The sequence below is a fragment of the Sus scrofa genome, chromosome 14, assembly GCF_054392235.1.
Source record: "Sus scrofa isolate SSC_HxYL_T2T_F1_AM1 chromosome 14, Sscrofa_HxYL_maternal_Yorkshire_Landrace_v2.0, whole genome shotgun sequence".
NCBI classification, from domain to species: Eukaryota; Metazoa; Chordata; class Mammalia; order Artiodactyla; family Suidae; genus Sus; species Sus scrofa.
Genome location: NC_139396.1, coordinates 119,107,772 through 119,127,034, shown reverse-complemented (window position 1 = coordinate 119,127,034; position 19,263 = coordinate 119,107,772). Strand labels below are relative to the sequence as shown.

Here is a 19,263-nt window from a genome sequence, read left to right as displayed (position 1 = left end):
GAGAATTGTCTGTTTAGATCTTCTGTCCGTTTTTGGATGGGGTTGTTTGTTTTTTTGATATGGAGCTGCAGAAGTTGTTTATAAATTTTGGGAATTAATCCCTTGTCAGTCAATTCACTTGCAAAGATTTTCTCCCATTTTGTGGGTTGTCTTTTCATTTTGTTTAGGGTTTCCTTTGCTGTGCAGAAACTTTGAAGTTTGAGTAGGTCCCATTTGTTCATTTTTGTTTCTATAGTCAATACTCTAAGAGGTGGATCTGAGAAGATGTTGCTGTCATTTATGTCAGAGAGTGTTTGGCCTATGTTTTCCTCTATGAGTTTTATAGTGTCTGGTCTTATATGTAGGTCTTTAATCCATTTGGAGTTTATTTTTGTGTATGGTGTTAGGGAGTGTTGTAATTTCATTCTTTTCCATGTAGCTGTCCAGTTTTCCCGGCACCAATATTGAACAAGCTGTCCTTTCTCCATTGTATAGTCTTGCCTCCTTTGTCATAGATTAGTTGGCTGTAAATGCATGGGTTTAATTCTGGGCTTTCTATCCTGTTCCACTGATCTATATGTCTGTCTTTGTGCCAGTACCATGCAGATTTGATGACTGTTGCTTTGTAGTATAGTCTGAAGTCTGGGAGCCTGATTCCTCCAGCTCCATTTTTCTTTTTCAGGATGTCCTTGGCTATTCTGGGTCTTTTGTACTTCCAAACAAATTTTAAAATATTTTGTTCAAGTTCTGTGAACCATGTCCTTGGTAATTTGATAGGTATCACATTGAATCTGTAGATTGCCTTGGTTAGTATAGTCATTTTGATAATATTGAGTCTTCCAATCCATGAGCATGGTATATCTTTCCATCTATTTGTGTCCTCTTTGATTTCTTTCATCAGGGGCTTATAGTTTTCAGAGTACAGGCCTTTTGTCTCTTTAGGTAGGTTTACTCCTAGGTATTTTATTGTTCTGGATGTGATGGTAAACAGGATTGCTTCCCTAATTTCTCTTTCTGATCTTTCATTGTTAGTGTATAGAAATGCCATCGATTTCTGTGTATTGATTTTGTGTCCTGGGACCTTGCCAAATTCACGGATGAGCTCTAACAGTTTTCTGGTAGAGTCTTTAGAATTCTCTAGGTATAGTATCATGTCATCTGCAAATAGGGATAGTTTTACTTCCTCCTTTCCAATTTGCATTCCTTTTATCTCTTTTACTTCCCTGATTGCTATGGCTAGGACTTCCAAACCTATGTTGAAGAGTAGTGGCGAAAGTGGACATCCTTGTCTTGTTCCTGATCTCAGCGGGAATTCTTTCAGCTTTTCACCATTCAGAATGATGTTCGCTGTGGGTTTGTCATAGATGGCCGTTATCACGTTAAGGTAGGTTCCCGTTATGCCCAGTTTCTGAAGGGTTTTTATCAGAAATGTGTGTTGGATTTTGTCAAAGGCTTTTTCGGCATCTATTGAGAGGATCATACGGTTTTTATTCTTCAGTTTGTTAATGTGGATTTGTGGATATTGAAGAACCCTTGCATCCCTGGGGTAAATCCCACTTGATCATGATGTACAATCCTTTTAATGTATGGTTGGGTGCAGTTTGCTATTATTTTGTTGAGGATTTTTACATCGATGTTCATCAGTGATATTGGCCTGTAGTTTTCTTTTTTTGTGGAGTCTTTGTCTGGTTTTGTTACCAGGGTGATTGTGGCCTCATAGAATGAGTTTGGGAGTATCCCTTCCTCTGCAGTTTTTTGAAATAGTTTCAGAAGGAGAGGTGTTAGCTCTTCTCTAAATCTTTGGTAGAATTCTTCTGTGAAGCCATCTGGTCCTGGTTTTTTGTTTGTTGGAAGTTTTTTAATCACAGTTTCAATTTCAGTTCTTGTGATGGGTCCATTCATCTTTTCTATTTCATCTTGGTTTAGTCTTGGAAGATTGTACTTTTCTAAGAATTTGTCCATTTCTTCTAGGTTTTCCATTTTATTGGCATATAGTTTCATATAGTAGTCTCTTATGATCCTTTGCATTTCTGTGATGTCCATTGTTACTTCTCCTTTTTCATTTATAATTTTATTGATTTGAGTCCTCTCTCTTTTTTGCTTGATAAGTCTGGCTAGGGGTTTATCAATTTTGTTGATCTTTTCAAAGAATCAGCTTTTCGTTTCATTGATCTTTTCTGTTGTTTTATTTGTTTCTATTTCCTTGATTTCTGCTCTGATCTTTATGATTTCTTTCCTTGTACTAACTTTAGGTCTTGTCTGTTCTTTTCTCTCTAGCTGCTTTAGATGTAAAGTTAGTTTGTTTATTTGAGCTTTTTCTTGTTTCCTGAGGTAGGCTTGTATTGGTATAAACTTTCCTCTTAGAACGGCTTTTGCTGCATCCCATAGGTTTTGGAGTGTTGTATCTTCATTGTCATTTGCTGGTAGGTATTTTTTAATTTCCTCTTTGATTTCTTTAGTGATCCATTGGTTGTTTAGTAGCATGTTGTTTAGTCTCCACGTGTTTGTGTTTTTTGCAGTTTTTTTCTTGTTGTTGATTTCCAGTTGTATAGCATTGTGGTCGGAAAAGATGCTTGATATGATTTCAATTTGTTAAAGTTACTGAGGTTTGATTTATAGCCCAGGATATGATCCATCTTAGAGAATGTTCCATGTGCACTTGAGAATAATGTGTATTCTGTTGCTTTTGGATGAAATGTCCTATAAATATCTATTAAGTCCATCTGGTTTAATGCTTCATTCAGGGCCTGTGTTTCCTTATTGATTTTCTGTCTGGTTGATCTGTCCATTGCTGTAAGTGGGGTGTTAAAGTGCCCCACTATGATTGTGTTATTGTCAATTTCTCCTTTTAAGGTTGTTAGCAGTTGCCTTATAGATTGTGGTGAACCTGTGTTGGGTGCATAGGTATTTAAAATAGTTATATCATCTGCTTGGATTGATCCTTTGATCATTATGTAATGTCCTTCTTTGTCCCTGAAAATATTCTTCATTTTAAAATCTATTTTGTCTGATATGAGTATTGCTACTCCATCTTTCTTTTGATCCCCGTTTTCATGAAATATTTTCTTCCATCCTCTCACTTTCAATTTGTATGTGTCCCTAGAAGTGAAGTGGGTCTCTTGAAGACAGCATATATATGGGTCTTGTTTTTGTATCCATTTAGCCAGTCTATGTCTTTTGGCTGGGGCATTTAGTCCATTCACATTTAAGGTAATTATTGATATGTATGTTCTTATAGCCATTTTATTAATTACTTTGGATTTGTTTTTGCTGCTCTTTTTCCTTTCCTTCTTCTCTTGTTCTTTTCTGCCTAGAGAAGTTCCTTTAGTATTTGTTGTAAGGCTGGTTTAGTGTTGCTGAATTCTCTCAGCTTTTGCTTATCTGTGAAGGTTTTGATTTCTCCTTCAAATCTGAAGGAGAGCCTTGCTGGGTAGAGTAATCTTGGTTGGAGGTTTTTTCCTTTCATCACATTGGGTATATCATGCCACTCCCTTCTGGCCTGCAGAGTTTCTGTTGAAAAATCTGCCAATAGCCTTATCGGGGTTCCCTTGTATGTTATTTGTTTCTTTTCCCTAGCTGCTTTCAAGATTTTCTCTTTGTATTTAATTTTGGTCACTTTGATTAGTATGTGTTTCGGGGTGTTCCTCCTTGGGTTTATTTTGTATGGTACTCATTGTGCTTCCTGGATTTGAGTGAGTGATTCCTTCTCCATGTTAGAGAAGTTTTCGGCTATTATCTCTTGGAATATTTTTTCTGTCTCCTTCTCTCTCTCTTCTCCTTCTGGCATCCCTATAATACGGATGTTGGTGCATTTCACGTTGTCCCAGAGTTCTCCGAGACTCTCTTCATTTGTTCTCAGTCTTTTTTTCTCTTTTCTGTTCTGCATCTGTAATTTCCACTAATCTGTCCTCCACCTCGCTTATTCATTCTTCTGCCTCCTGTATTCTGCTGTTAGCTGCTTCTAGTGAAGTTTTTATTTCAGTTATTGTATTTTGCATCTCTTCTTGTTTAAGTTTGATATCTTGTATCTCTTTGCTCAGTGTTTCCTGTAAGTTATCCATCTTTGCCTCCAGTGTATTTCCAATGTTTTGCATCATCTTTAGCATCAACAGTCTAAAGTCTTTTTCCTGGAGGCTGAGAATCTCCTCATGGCTTAGCTGTTTTTCTGGGGTTTTTCCTTTCTCCCTCATCTGAGTTATAGCTCTCTTTCTTTTCATTTTTATAGGTTTTTGGTGTGGTGACCTTCTTGCAGATAATAGAGTTGTAGCCTGTCTTACTTCTGATGTCTGCCCCCCTGTGGCTGAAGTCAGTATGGAGGCTTGGTGTAGGCTTCCTGATGGGAGGGGCTGATGCCTGCCCACTGGTAGGAGGAGCCAATTCTAATCCCTCTGGTGAGTGGGGCTTAGTCTCTGGATGAGATTAGAGGCAGCTGTGTGCCTGAGGGGTCTTTATGTAGCCTGTTTACTGAGGGGTGGGGTGTGATCCCACCTGGTTTTTGTTTGCCCTGGGGCTTCTCAGCAGCTGGCTGATGGGTTCGGCCAGATTTTCCCAAAATGGCCACTTCCAGAGAAAGGCATTGCTGCTGAATATTCCCGAGAGCTTTGCTTTCAGTGTCCTTCCCTCACAACAAGCCACATTCACCCCTGTTTTCCCAGGATGTCCTCCAAGAACTGCAGTCAGGTTTGACCAAGATTCCCCTGGAGACTTTGCTTTGCCCTGGGACTCAGTGCACATGAAAGTCTGTGTACACCTTTTAAGAATGGGGTCTCCATTTCCCCCAGTCCCGTGGAGCTCTTGTGCACAAGCCCCACTGGCCTTCAATGCCAGATGCTCCGGGGCTCTTTCTCCCTGTGCCAGATCCCCACACGTGAGAGTTTGATGTGTGGCTCAGAACTCTCACTCCTGTAGGTGAGTCTTTGAGAACCAGTTAGTTTCCAGTCTGTGGGGCTTCCCACCCACGAGGTATGGTGTTGTTTATATTGTGAAATCGCCCCTCCTACCTCTTGATGTGTCCTCCTCTTTTTCTTCTGGAGTAGGGTATCTTTTTTAAGGTTTCTGGTCCATTTGGGTGAAGATTGCTCATTCTTTAGTTCTGAATCTTGTTGTTTTTAGGAGAGAAGTTGAGCTCCAGTCCTTCTATTCTGCCATCTTAATCCCCATCTCTATGTGCAATTTTTATTACATGAAAATGCCAGGAATAAGTTTTAAGCTTTGTAGAGATGTGATGAAAAAGAGCCCTCAGGTTGTTGGTAACTAATATTAACTATCTGTGGGTTGATTTTTTTTCTCGTTAGCTGAAAATATTTTAGTCATTGAAGAAAATATGTTTTGGTAAATTTATTTTTATTTTTTGAAATGGTGATTCCAGTAATGAAGGTTGAAATTTTTCAATCCAGTAAGTGATATAGGGTGATGTACAGAGTCAAGTCAAAGGTGAAAGAGATGTAACAAGACACTGAGACAACAGAACAAAAGCTATTAGATCTCTACAACATAGAAGTCATCATGACCCCAAAAATAGGATTTTTTTCCTCTTTCACTGCTAAAATTTTAAGAGCTTTGTAGATGGGAGGGATGAGTGATATACAGGCAAAATAAGGTTTTTTTCATAATCAACTAGCCTTTTTTGCTGTTGAATTTGAATTTAAAGTTTTTTTCAATTTTTCATTACAGTTGATTTACAGTGTTCTGTCAATTTCTGCTGTATAGTAAAGTGTCAAATATATTTGTATATACACACATTCTTTTTCTCATATTATCTTCCATCATGTTCTATCACAAGTGATTTGATGTAGTTCCCTGTGCTATACATAGGACCTCATGGCTTATCCATTCTAAATATTAAATAGTTTGCATCTACTAATCCTAAATTCGCAGTCCATCCCACTCCCTCACTCTCCACCTTTGCAACCACAAGTTTTTTCTCTATGTCCGTGAATTTGTTTCTGTTCTGTAGATAGTTTCATCTGTGCCATATTTTAGATTCCACATATAAGTGATATCACATGGTATTTGTCTTTCTCTTTCAGACTTACTTTGCTTAGCATGAGAATCGCTAGGTTCCACCCATGTTGCTACAAATGACATTATTTTGTTCTTTTTATGGCTAAGTAATGTTCCATTGTGTATACATACCACATCTTCTTAATCCATTCATCTGTCATCAGACACTTAGGTTGTTTCCGGGTCTTGGCTATCTTGAAGAGTGCTGTGATGAAATACAGGTGCATGTATCTTTTAGAATGAAAGTTTTGTCTGGATATATGTCCAGCAGTGGGATTGCTGGATCATATGGTAGTTCTATATTTAGTTTTCTGAAGAACCTCCATACTGTTTTCCATAGTGGTTGTACCAATTTACATTACCACCAACAATGCAGGAGGGTTCCTGTTTCTTCACACCCTCTCCAGCATTTGTTATTTTTAGACTTATTAATGATAGCCATTCCCACCAGTATGAGGTGGTACCTCATTGTAGTTTTGATTTGCATTTCTCTAATAGTTAGTGATGTTGAACATTTTTTCACATACCTGTATGTCATCTTCGAAGAAATGTCTACTTAGGTCTCTGGCCCATTTTTCAATTGGGTTGTTTGTTTTTTTGCTGTTGAGTTGTATGAGTTGTTAGTATATTTTGGAGATTAAGCACTTGTCAATTGCATTGTTTGCAACTATTTTCTCCCATTCTGTAGGTTGTCTTTTTTAAATTATTATTATGGTTTCCTTTGCTGTGCAAAAGCTTCTAAGTTTGATTAGGTCCTATTGGTCTATTTTTGTTTTTATTTCTTTTGTCTTGCGAGACATACCTAAGAAAACATTTGTGCAGTTGATGTCAGAGAATGTTTATGTTCTCTTCTAGGAGTTTATGATATCTTATATTTAAGTCTTTAAGCCATTTTTATCAACTACCCTTTTTTATTACATAAGTGGTTCATGTTCAGTACAATACCTTCTGATATTCTACTCTATTTTGAGTAGTAAGAGTATTATTTGAAATCATCCCAAGTTGACTTCCATTAAAAAAATGGCTATCATTTTTATGCTTCTCATTAGATAGCATTTACTTTTAATCTCAATTATTTTTATACCTATTTGTGATATATTTCCTATCTCCCTTGCCTCAATTAAAGTTTGAAGTTCACTGCTTTTTTAAAAACTCAATAAATTTTATTAGATTTATAGTTGTGCAGTGATCATCATAACCCAATTTTATACCATTTCAATCCCAAACCCCTAGCTCATCCCCTCCCCTCCACCCTGTCTCCTTTGGTAACCGTAAGTTTCTCCAAGTCTGAAGTTAATTCTTTATACTTGTTCCATTCACACACACACACACACACACACACACACACACACACACACATTGATGGAGAAAATTAAAACTTCCAGTTATCTAATCCTATTGTAGCTCTCTAACTCAGTCTTTTGAAGTGTATGTATCATTACGCTCATTAATTTTAGTCTTCAGTTATAGTTATATGCATTGGATTTTTATTTTAGAAATCTTTACCTTTCATTTCTACATGTAGTTTTTGGTTCTTTAAAATTGTGTTTGTTAAACTACTATATCCAAAAAATGAATTCAAAGTAGCAGGGTATAAGATTAACATTCAAAAATAGATTACATTTCTCTGTACTAACAATGAAATATCAGACAGGGAATATATTAAAAAAAAAAAAAAAAACTGTTACCCCGCCCCCCAAAAAAACACCTAAGAATAAACTGCCTGAGGAAATGAAAAACTTTTATGCTGAGGGCTATAAAACATTATTAAAGGAAATTAAAGAGGTGCAGATAAATGGAAAGATAGTCCATGCTCTTGGACTGGAAGAATTAATTTCATTAAAATGGCAATAATATCCAAAGCAATCTCCAGATTTAATGAAATCCCTATCAAATTATTCATAACATTTTTCACAGACTTAGAACAAAGAATCCAAAATTTATATGAAACTATAAAACACCCAGAATTGCCAGAGCAATCCTGAGGAAGGGTAGGAGGCATAACTATCCCAGACTTCAGACAATATTACAAAATTACAGTAATCCAAGCAGTGTGGTATTAGTATAAAAACACACATACAGATCAATGGGACGCAATATAGAGCCTAGAAATAAACCCATGCATCTACACTCAATTAATCTTTGACAAAGGAGATAAGAATATAAAATGGGAAAAGAATAGTCTCTTCAGCAAGTGGTGCTGGTAAAGTTGGACAGTATATGTAAACTGATGAAGTTAGAGCATACCCTGACATCATGCACAAAAATAAACTCAAAATGCCTGAAAGACTTAAAGCATAAGATATGACACCGTAAACTCCTAGAAGAGAGCACAGGCAAAACATTCTCTTATATAAACCATAACAATGTTTTCTTAGGTCAGTCTCAGAAGGCAATTAGAAATAAAAATAAAAATAAAAAAGTGGGACCTAAACAAACTTACAGGCTCTTCACAGGAAAGGCAACTATTAAAAAACAACAACAACAACAAAATGACAGTAGTTCCCTGGTAGCCTAGTAGGTTAAGGACTTGGTATTATCACTGCTGTGACTTGGGTCACTGCTCTGGCATGGGTACAGTCCCTGGTGTAGGAAACTCTGCATGACATGGGCATGGCCAAAAAAATTCTACAAATAACAAATCCTGGAGATAGTGTGGTGAAAAGCAAGCCTTCCTACACTGTTGGTGGAAACGAACGTGCAAGAACTATGAAAAACTGTATGAAGTTTCCTCAGAAAAGTAAAAATAGAATTATATATAGAAAATGTGGTACATCTATACAATGGGATAACACTCAGCTTAAAAAAGAACGAAATTGCACCATTTGCAGCAACATAGACACAACTAGGTGTTATCATTCTAAGTAAATCAGAAAAAGATAAATAGCATTTGATATCACTTATATGTGGAATCTAAACTATGGCACAAATCAACCTATTTACAAAACAGAAAAAGACTCACAGACATAGAGAACAGACTTGTGGTTGTCAAGGGGGAGGGTAGAGGAAAAAGGATGTACTAGAAGTTCGAGTTTAGTAGATGCCAACTATTATGTTTAGAATGGATGGACAGCAATGTCCTACTGTATAGCACAGAGAACCATATCCAGTCTCCTGAGATAAACCATAATGGAAAGGAATACAACAAAGAATACTTATATGTGTGTAAATCACTTTGCTATACAGCAAAAATTAGTATAACATTGTAAATCAGGTATACCCTAATTAGGAAAAATCTATTTGTTATTTTTCCTAATATCTTTTTTGTTCCTGTGTGTTCTGTACCTTTAAAAAGTATATACCTAATAATTTTGCACATACTTATTTAATAGTCTAATGCAGTTTGTTCCATTCGCTCTCTTTCTCTCAGTATCTTAATCATTTAATTTGTGGCATCTTCTGACTCCTACTCATGGTATATTGTTTCTAAGTTTTTACCATGTGAGCTCATTTCTAAGCACATATTTATTTTTATTTGCTCATAGAGTCTAATATGGCCTTTGTTTTAGAATTGTATCTCCATAATAATTTTGAATTTAAATTTGTCAGAGATCATCATTTGTTTGGGACAAATTTTTAAAAGAACAACTTTGACTTGAGACTTCTTTACAATAAATTGGTAATTTTGTATTCCAAGTTTGTGAGATATAGTTTCAGTTTTCCATAGGATATATATTTTTCTAGTCACATCCAAGACAAAGATTAGATTTGTTGTACACTTTATGGGTCAGTGTATCAAGTTATTTATTCCTTCTATAATTAGAATTATATCCCTTCAAGTGACCTTGATTTTTTTTACGGAGACTTAAATTTTAATTCCAAGTATCCTGTGGGCTTGAAGCCAGGTGCCCTATTCCTTGGGGAGAAGGATGTTAAAACCTAACCCTCCCATTATTGCTGAATCCAGAATTGTCTCATGGCTGCAGAAGTATCAGCTCACAGGCTTATGGCTCTAGGTTTCATTATACTCTGCTCCTGATACTTGAAGATTTTTGTTTCTGGAACTTTCAGCTGTAAGGTTTTAAAATAAGGAAAACATGGAGTTCCTGTCATGGCTTGGTGATTAATGAACCTGACCAGTATCCAGAAGGATGCAGGTTCAATCCTCAGCCTTGCTCAGTGGGTTAAGGATTTGGCATTTCCCTGAGCTATGGAATATGTCGTAGACGCAGCTCGGATCCTGCATTACTGTGGCTGTGTTGAGGCCGGCAGCTGTAGCTCCCATTTGGCCCTTTGCCTGGGAACCTCCATGTGTTGCAGGTGCGGCCCTAAAAAGACAAAAAAAAAAAAAAAAAAAAAACCAAAATTAGGAAAACACATTGCTATTATTTTTTTCCTCTTTTTGTCATTTAGGGCCACACCCAGGACATATGGACGTTCCCAGGCTAGGGGTCAAATCGGAGCTGTAGTTGCCAGCCTCCGCCACAGCCACAGTACTCCCAGATCCGAGCCGCATCTTCAACCTACACCACAACTCACAGCAACACTGGATCCTAAACCCGCTGAGCGAGGCCAGGGATCAAACCTGTGTCCTCAATCATGCTAGTCAGAGTTGTTTCCACTGAGCTACCAGGGGAATTCCCACATTGCTATTTTTTAATTCAGCATTATATCTCTAGTAATTTTTTGAGAGAGGTTTCAAAACCAACCTAGTTCATCAAATTACTGAGAATGGAGGTCCCTCCCTTGTCCAAAATGGATGCACAGTATTTCTTGATGTGTATATTAATTTATTGGTTTATTCACTCATTTATTTAGTGATGAGTATTTATTTTTCTGTTTGCTTTCCCCCTATTGCAAATATCTTCATAATAATATTCTTATGCATAACCTTAGTCATACGTTTTTAGATAATAAGATTGTGTCTCAGAAATAAGATGACTTTTAAGGATGTTGCAGTTTAAAAATATTATTAGGTATTACTACTCCTCTTTCTAAGAACACTATAACAATTTATTGATGGTTGAAGAAGTTAGCTATTTAATAAGTATCGGTAAAAAATTAAAATCTTTTTCTTAGAGTTATGTGAAAGCTAATAATTTAATTCCTCAGCTCCTGAACCAGGGAAGCTATTTTTCCTTTTATTTAAACAGAAAATAAATTATATAACAAAAATAAAACCAAAGCGCATAGATAAAACAATGCCTAGTTAACCAGGAAGGTTTGAGATTAAGTTGCATTATTTCTGAGACAGGAAATAAAAGAGAGATACATTCTCATCTCCAAATAAAATTGATCCCATGGTTAGTTATTACCTCTCAGCTCATTGACCAAAGAAGGATCATTGTAGGTGTGTAGTAGAATCTTTATAGAGGTGCCATGATCTGTGGTGATGACTGTGGAGTTTGAATTCATGAATTGGGTCATTCTCAAGAAATCAGATAGAATAATTATTTCTTTGGAATTTGACAACGCCTATTCTCTAAAATTTATACTGTCAGATAATTTCAGTGTCGTTGGCAATTTGAACCATGTTTCTATTATTGTTAACTGAAAAACTTTCTCTAAAACCAGCCCATTTTATCTGTTAATTAAGAGTATCTATGCCTGATGTAAGAACTAACAGAGGTCTATACTTTTCATATCATACATGGTATGTTGTCTTTTAAAAAAAATATTTAAGGATGGAATGAGTGGGTTGTATGGTAAGTGTATGAAACTATCAAACTTTTTTCAAAAATGGTTGCACCTTATATTCCTACAAGGACTGTATGAAAATTTCCTTTCCTCCACATTCCTATCAACAACTGGTATAGTTAGTCATTTTAGCCACTCTAATAGGTGTGTTCTGTAGTTTTAAATGGCATTTCTCTATTGACGAATGATGTTTAACATCAGTTCATGTCCTTATTTGCTATCCATGTCTTGAGTGAAGTATCTGTTCAAATCTTTTAGTAATTTTTTCATTGAGTTATTTATTTTCTTATTATTCCCTTTTAAGAGTTCTCTATATAATCTTGATTCAAATCCTTTATAAGTTATTTATATCATTTGCAAATATTTTCTTCTGGTCAGGGGTTTGTATTTTACTCTAACAGTGTCTTTCAAAAAGGAGTTCTTAAAATCCAATATCCCAGTTTTTTTCTTCATATTTTGTGCATGTAGTGTCATCTTTGAGAAACATTTGCCAAAACCAATGTAAAAATATTTTTCCCTATGTTTTCCTCTAGAAGCTTTGTACTTGAGAGTATGAATGTAGAAATGGACCCTAAACAGAACTCTTACCCACAACATCTGAAGTAAGCTGCTAGGAAATGACAATCCCTGCAGCAACTGGCCAAAAGTGATCAGGACTTAGTAACTGCCAGCTTCTCTAATTTTTACCCCCACATCCAAGTTAAGACCAACCAGAGAAAGCCAGATATATTTCACTAATCAATCGCAAAGGATGCTGCATTTCTCCTTAGCTTACCCCCAGATTCCCATCCCAACAACTTCAGATCAGAGTGTATCTGAGCCTTCCCTTCTTTCCACTATATAAAGCTTTCTCATTCCCCTGCCTGCGTTTGAGTCTCTGCCAAACAGTTGTGATAATAGCTGACTCCCTTTTTATAGTGAGCTCTGAGTAAATAACCTCATTTGGGTGATCTTAATTTTACAGGTACATTGCTTTTGCTGTGGACCCCAGCCTTTTGCCAGCCATGTGTATATCCCACCTAGGCTCCTCATGCCTTGCTTCTAGTGGCTTTTGAGTCTGTGCTAACATGGTAAGTCATCACTGGCTCTGAAATTTTTTTTTTTTTTTGAGTTGCGTTCCTTTATTAATCAACTACTCTTGATTTATAGTTTGGTACCTGGGTTTTACTATTGGTTCCCATTTATTTGGCATCCTTGGTGGAATGAGGCATTCTGTTTCAATCCCTTTTGCTTTCCTTTGTGCTAGTCTTTTGTTGTACTCTTTAAAATATTTGTCAGAAGAAGAAGAACAACAAGGTAAAAAACAGGTATAGGCTATACAAACCTATTCAAGTGAGTTTGGTGTTCTTCCTGATTCTGCATCCATTCATTTGGACAAATTTTGCCATGAATCATTAATATAGTAAGACAAGGTTTTCATACCATCTGGTATTTTTGTCTGAAGATCTTGGCTTTGATCCAAAGTGAGAGTTTTCTTTGGTTTTCTGTCCTACCAGGGGATGCAGATTACCATATCTGTGTTCAGAAATGGCCAACTGTAAGACTGGGGACCTAAGACTCAAGATGAATAAGCATTATATTCTTGCCAACAGTTGCAAGTTCTCATGGGATTATCTGAGAATAAATAGTCTCCTTTTCAGCAGAAACTACTGCTTCTTATATGTGCATTAGTAATTCTTAACACTTCTCTTTCTAAATTTCACTAACTAAGGATGCTTTGGGCCTTCAGTGGCAACTCTGGGGACCATTTGACTTGGACAAAAGTATTCATTTGAGAAGTGCCATAGAAAAGTAAAGAATAAGATTTCTCAGGACCATTTTGTCAGCAGTTTTGATTGGTATCCAGGTGTGATTGAGCATGTGGGCTCTTTGCCTATTGTGCAATGGCTAGACCAAATACCTTGAAGCAACAGCCTTTTTTTTTTTTTTTTTTTTTTTTTTTGTCTTTTGTCTTTTTGTTGTTGTTGTTGTTGTTGCTATTTCTTGGGCCGCTCCTGCGGCATATGGAGGTTCCCAGGCTAGGGGTTGAATCGGAGCTGTAGCCACCAGCCTATGCCAGAGCCACAGCAACGCGGGATCCGAGCCGCGTCTGCAACCTACACCACAGCTCACGGCAACGCCGGATCGTTAACCCACTGAGCAAGGGCAGGGACTGAACCCGCAACCTCATGGTTCCTAGTCGGATTCGTTAACCACTGCGCCACGACGGGAACTCCAGCAACAAACAGCCTTTTGAAGAGAGAAAAAGGCTTTATTTCTGGATAGCCAAGCAAAGGAAATAGGAGGCAATGCTCAGATCTGTCTCCTCAGTTTACTCGTGCGGATATTTATTGTTTAAGTGGGGAGGCGGAGAAGGCTAGGAAATTGTTGGTGGCAAGTAATGCTAAGTTTCCAAAGTTTTCTGCCCACGTGTGACTATTTTTCATGCCTCTTCATGGATCACATGTGTAAATTTGGGGTGTAGAGGTTGGATGTGTTAAATGTGGTGGATTTTCAGCCTGTGACATTTAAGTTCATTATTAGTTATACTAATTCTTCAATGTGCCTTGGAGATGTGCAGCAGAAGGGGCTGTCAGCAGGTTATTTCCATTTTGCTTTTTTCCTGGTACCCTACAAAATGAGTTTGGTGGGTGGTGTCTTGGTGCATCATTTTGTTTCTCTTTGTTTCTATCTTATGGTCTTGAGTATGTACTATATAAGATAGGGTTTCACAAAAGTCTACAAATGTAATTCTGAATCCAAAATTCCTTCACCAAGGAGTTCCCAATGTGGTGCAGTGGGGTGAGGTGCATCTCTGGAGCACTGGGATGCAGGTTAAATCTCCAACTGGGCACAACGGGTTAAGGATCCACCGTTGCCGTATTTTTTCTAATGTTGCATTGCTTTTGTAGAGAAATGGATTTTCAACAGTACTTATTTCACCACTTCAGATTTCAGAAGTCCTTCTCCCCCAAAATATATTTGAAATATTTGGTTTATCTAGGTTTTAAGAAGCACATTTACTGGCACACTGGCTGATAAACAGCTTGAAAATAGTTTTATCTGATCACACTGTGATATCAATTGATGTCTTAAAGTGTTGTGGATAAGTTGCCCTGGATGAGCTTCTGGTTAGTTATCAGATCTATAGTTCTTGAATTGCCAAATATCTATTTGTACCAGAAGATGAGAATGCCGTTTATTTACAAGAAACATTTGAAGTGAGAATTTATTTAGTTCCAAAGTCTTTAATTCTAGTTCTTAATATGAATGATAAATGAATACATTGATTTAAAATAAGCAAATATGCATCACTGTTTGTAGTTTTTGCACTGAGTTAGTTTGTTAATTTTGAGCCTTTAAATAAAAATGATAGATTTCTTAAAAGTGTGACTGACTTCAGTAATTCTATTTAGGGCTTTAATCCCTTTGTTTTTTCATTACTATATTTTTGCTTGATAAATGTTAAAATTCAAATTACTATGTGAAATAACCATGTTAGAATGATAACACTGTGGAGTTATTAAATCTGTAAAGCTGTTGGGGATGTATGGTGAGAAAGGCGAGTCATCATTATGTGAACTGATTCTTTGTTTAATTCCTCAAAATATCTTTAGAAAGCATGATCCCAGTATAGCTCACCAGTTTAGAGTGTGTCTTATTTTAAATAATGATGTATGATATACTTGTTTTCCACTCTATTCAAACATTTGTTTATTTGGTATGGAACTCAAGAAAACATTAATCTCTGGGGAATGGTAGAAATATAGCCAGTAGGCTATATTTTACTCATAAACATGTCAGTACAATAATCTCCAGGGTATTTGGAAAATTTGATATGATACCATTAATAATCTGTAACATTTTAGTCATCAAATGCAGGGATTCTATGTATTGATTGAGAAGTGATCTATAATAAAACTTTTCAACATTTGAGTTTCACAATAATGGCACCTGAACACTAGATTATTAAATCACATTGAAGTCTCTTTTTCTTTTCCTGTAAATGAGGTCACTTCTTTGGAAATGAACTTTTACCTTTAATAGCCTCTTCTGGCTGTGTGAACTTGGACAACTTGCAGAATCATAAAATCTCAGGGATAAAAGCACTATTAAAGGTTATATTTTCCAGTTATTCACAAAATTCATTGATCTTCTCTTTATTCAGCATTCCAACAGAGTAGTCATTCTACTTCTGTTTAAATATTTTCAAGGAACAGGGAACTCAGTACAACCCAATGAACTCAAAGTGATATCAGTCAGTTTTAAGAATTCTGTCTTTGTTCACTTTGTTCATTTGAGTCAGCTTCCTCACAGTGAAAATGGAGATAACAATAGCTGTCTATTTCATAGAACTGTTAAGAATAAAATGTTATGCATTTAGAAAATACAGTGTACATAGCTAAGCTGGGATATACTTGTGTTTTCCCATTCAGTGTAGTAAACTGTGTATAATTATTCACAAATATTTGCTTCTATTCTCTGGGGAAAAATTATACTTCATTGTCCATTGATATTAAACTCAAGTGATTTGCATAGGCCTATGGAATAAGAATCTAAGTAACGTGTCACTTTTGAGGAAAATTTTGAGAGTCAGAACATGGTCCTGTGTTCTCTTTCTTTTCTGTATCAGTGAAGACAAAGTCTGCTTTGACCAACTAGATCCCGGAATGAAGATAATATAGAACCGAGCTCTAGGGCTCAGATGCAACTGTCACATAATTCATTGAGAATTTTCTTAATTATAGCCAAACATAACCTTGCCTATCTTCTTTGATACAAACTTTCCCCTTGCTTTTCATATTATATTCTTACATACTTCTTACTATTATAAAGAGACCCTTTTTTTCCTCGCTGGCCCCATATGAACTTGAATATGAATAGACAGGAAAGTATACTTTTTTGGGTTGTACTTAGAAGATTTCAGTGACATTACTGATTAGGTATTTATTGCATAAATTGAGACCCTTTTTCTCTATGTAATGATGATTTATGACAGAATTTTTATGAAAATTCATTTGGACTTATAGTACTTTTTCTCTAACAGAAGAGGCATAGATAAAGCAAACCTTCAGGTTTGTGTGATAAATGTAATTTATGATCCCAAGCTGAGAGAGCAGAATTTAGCACAGTGGAGTTAAATAAAATCCATGAAATAAATTAGAAACAATTGAAAATGTTGATTCTTCTAAAATGATGAGAATGTTTAAAATTCACTACATTTCTGCAAACCCAAATGTAAGTGTAGTAGAGCTTCTTTTAGAGAGTGAAGGATCAGTTTGGCTAGTCTAAGATTTTGTGTGCTTGCATGTATGTGTGTGTGTGTGTGTGTGTGTGTGTGTACCTAAATAACTCCAAAATGTTTTTTCTCCTACAGACTTTGTTAGGAAGAAATTGTCTTAGGTCATCCCCTCTGTTTCTCTGAAAATACCTTAAGCTATGCTTATGTGATTTTTTTTTCCCCATTTCATAATGGCCTTCATATACAGTGTTATTTGGATAAAAATATTAGGGCCTACTGTACTTTCTCTCTGTTTTGTCATTGATCTATTACTAACATTTTAAACAGGGTCAGTTATTTAGTAGTTGCTCAGAATATTTGTTGAATAAGTACATTTGTCGACTGAAAAAAAATACAACTTGAAAGTTAAGAGTTAAGTTTTATTTGGGGTGAAATTAGGACTTAAGCCTGGGAGACAGCATTTCAAACACACAAAATTTTATAGAGAAGATTAGTGGTTACTAGAAATTTTGGGGGGTGGGTGAAATAGCCGAGGGGGTTGAATTATACACTGACTGGTGGTTAAGTAGAATTTTGGTGATGATCACGTTGTAATGAATACAGTTATCCAATCATAATGTTGTATAACTGAAACATATATTTATAGACAACTTACCTCAATAAAAACCTAATAAAATTAAAACTAAAGAATAAACAATACTATCAACAACCAAAACAATACTAAATGAGGTCCTAAGGATGGGGATGGGATCCCTTAGGATTAGTGTCCTTATAAAAAGAGACACCAGTGAGCTCCCTTTCTGAAGGTTCAGGCACTGAAAGGTCATGTGAGGATTTAGCAAGAAGGTACTGTCTACAAGCCATGAAGACAGCCCTAACTGCCCAACCTCCCAAGGAAAAAATGGTCCTAGTTCTCAGGTCAGTGTAGCGCAGTGTTTAAGACAGAAGCTCACTCATTTCCAGCTTTAGAGCATGCCAGTGTTCTGCCCTAAAACCTGTTTCATAGTTTGCAGAAAGCAGTATCTTTAGTAAGACAATTATTCACCTGTGAACAGGAGATTTTATTTCATGTATTTGAAAAGCTGCCAAGATTTGACATTTTATATTTGTCCAGCATTTGAGAAGTTATTATTTTGGAATTTGTGGGAGAGAGAATGCTATAAAAGTTCAATCTCATATGAAATTGTTTGAAATTACCTTTCAGTTGGCTGAATAAATAGATTATTGATTTCACCCTTCTATAAAATAAAAAGGTTAATGAACAAAATCACACAGCATTCATTTCTAGAAGAAGATATATGTATGGATTATAACCTTCCCTTGCAAAAAGACTTAGTATTTATATACCAAATTCATGAGCTGTTATGATATTATGATAGGGAATGAGTGGTGCCATGTCTTTAGCTTTACAATCCTGCCAGTTTATAATGATTGCTCTTTTGCATTGTAGGTGGGTATTATTTAATATGGAGGACCTCTTACAGTGCAGGCTAGTGGAGAGAAATTTTCCGTATCAATTGATGTGGCCTGGCTGAGAGAGTAATGAAACAGGCATTTTTTTCTTATGTTATTGAGGATAGAAATAGAAATACAGATGGGCAAATTGAAGTGCATTAGTATTACAACCCTTTTGACCATACTAGTAATTTTTCAAAGTTATCTACTGATTTCAGGTAGAAAAACACCGTACAATTTACTAATTTTCCATTAGCAGATGACAGACACAAAAATTAGTGTGGAAATTCTGGATGTAATTTGTTGAAATTACTTTGTGTTTCTTTTCTAACTAAAGGATACCATTATTGAAACATTCTTTTATGACTATCAATAATTTTATTTGTATAGGCACTTTCAACAAGGTTGTGCCTGCTCCACAAGTGAAGTAGATTAAAAAGCAAACAGTTAAAATGGAGAACTGTGAATAAAAACTTTCATCCTGAAAATGGTCTTATTTTAAAATTTTGTTCATTGAGGATAATTATTGACTCTAGTTCAAGAAGTTTTATGTTTAAATTTAGATATCAGATATTTACATATGAATCTCAACATCATTTATGATGTTGCTTTGTCTTTGCTGAAACAAAGGCTTCTTTTTGAGGAAATTTGCTTTTTACTTTATCTACAGAATTTTTTCCAAGCTTAGGAAATGACATTCTAAAACAAAAATGAAAATTAAGGGGGCAGAATATTAATGCTATAGAGTGGGACTAGGTAACACAGAAAATTTAGCATTAATTTGTGAAAAACTTTTTAATTTATTCACTTTAAAAAATTAATTTCACATTCCATCTTCCCTTTGATTTTTATGCCAAAAATTCATATAATATACCAGAGGAACTAGTCCACATTCACCATGTCCAGGTTTTAAATAATGTTGGGTAAACTGAAATTAATCCAAAATATCTTCTTAATTCAGAAAACTT

The 19,263-nt window shown here is 35.8% G+C and overlaps 1 long non-coding RNA gene across 11 annotated transcripts in view; it reads left to right on the top strand.

Moving 5' to 3' along the window:
* The window catches only part of LOC102159151 (uncharacterized), a 662,825-nt gene that overhangs the window by 103,185 nt on the left and 540,377 nt on the right, over positions 1-19,263 (top strand). For all 11 annotated transcript variants that reach the window (XR_014827619.1, XR_014827618.1, XR_014827623.1 and 8 more), the window contains exon 3: positions 12,584-12,689. This is a non-coding gene — a long non-coding RNA (uncharacterized LOC102159151). The remainder of the gene's footprint in view (positions 1-12,583; positions 12,690-19,263) is intronic.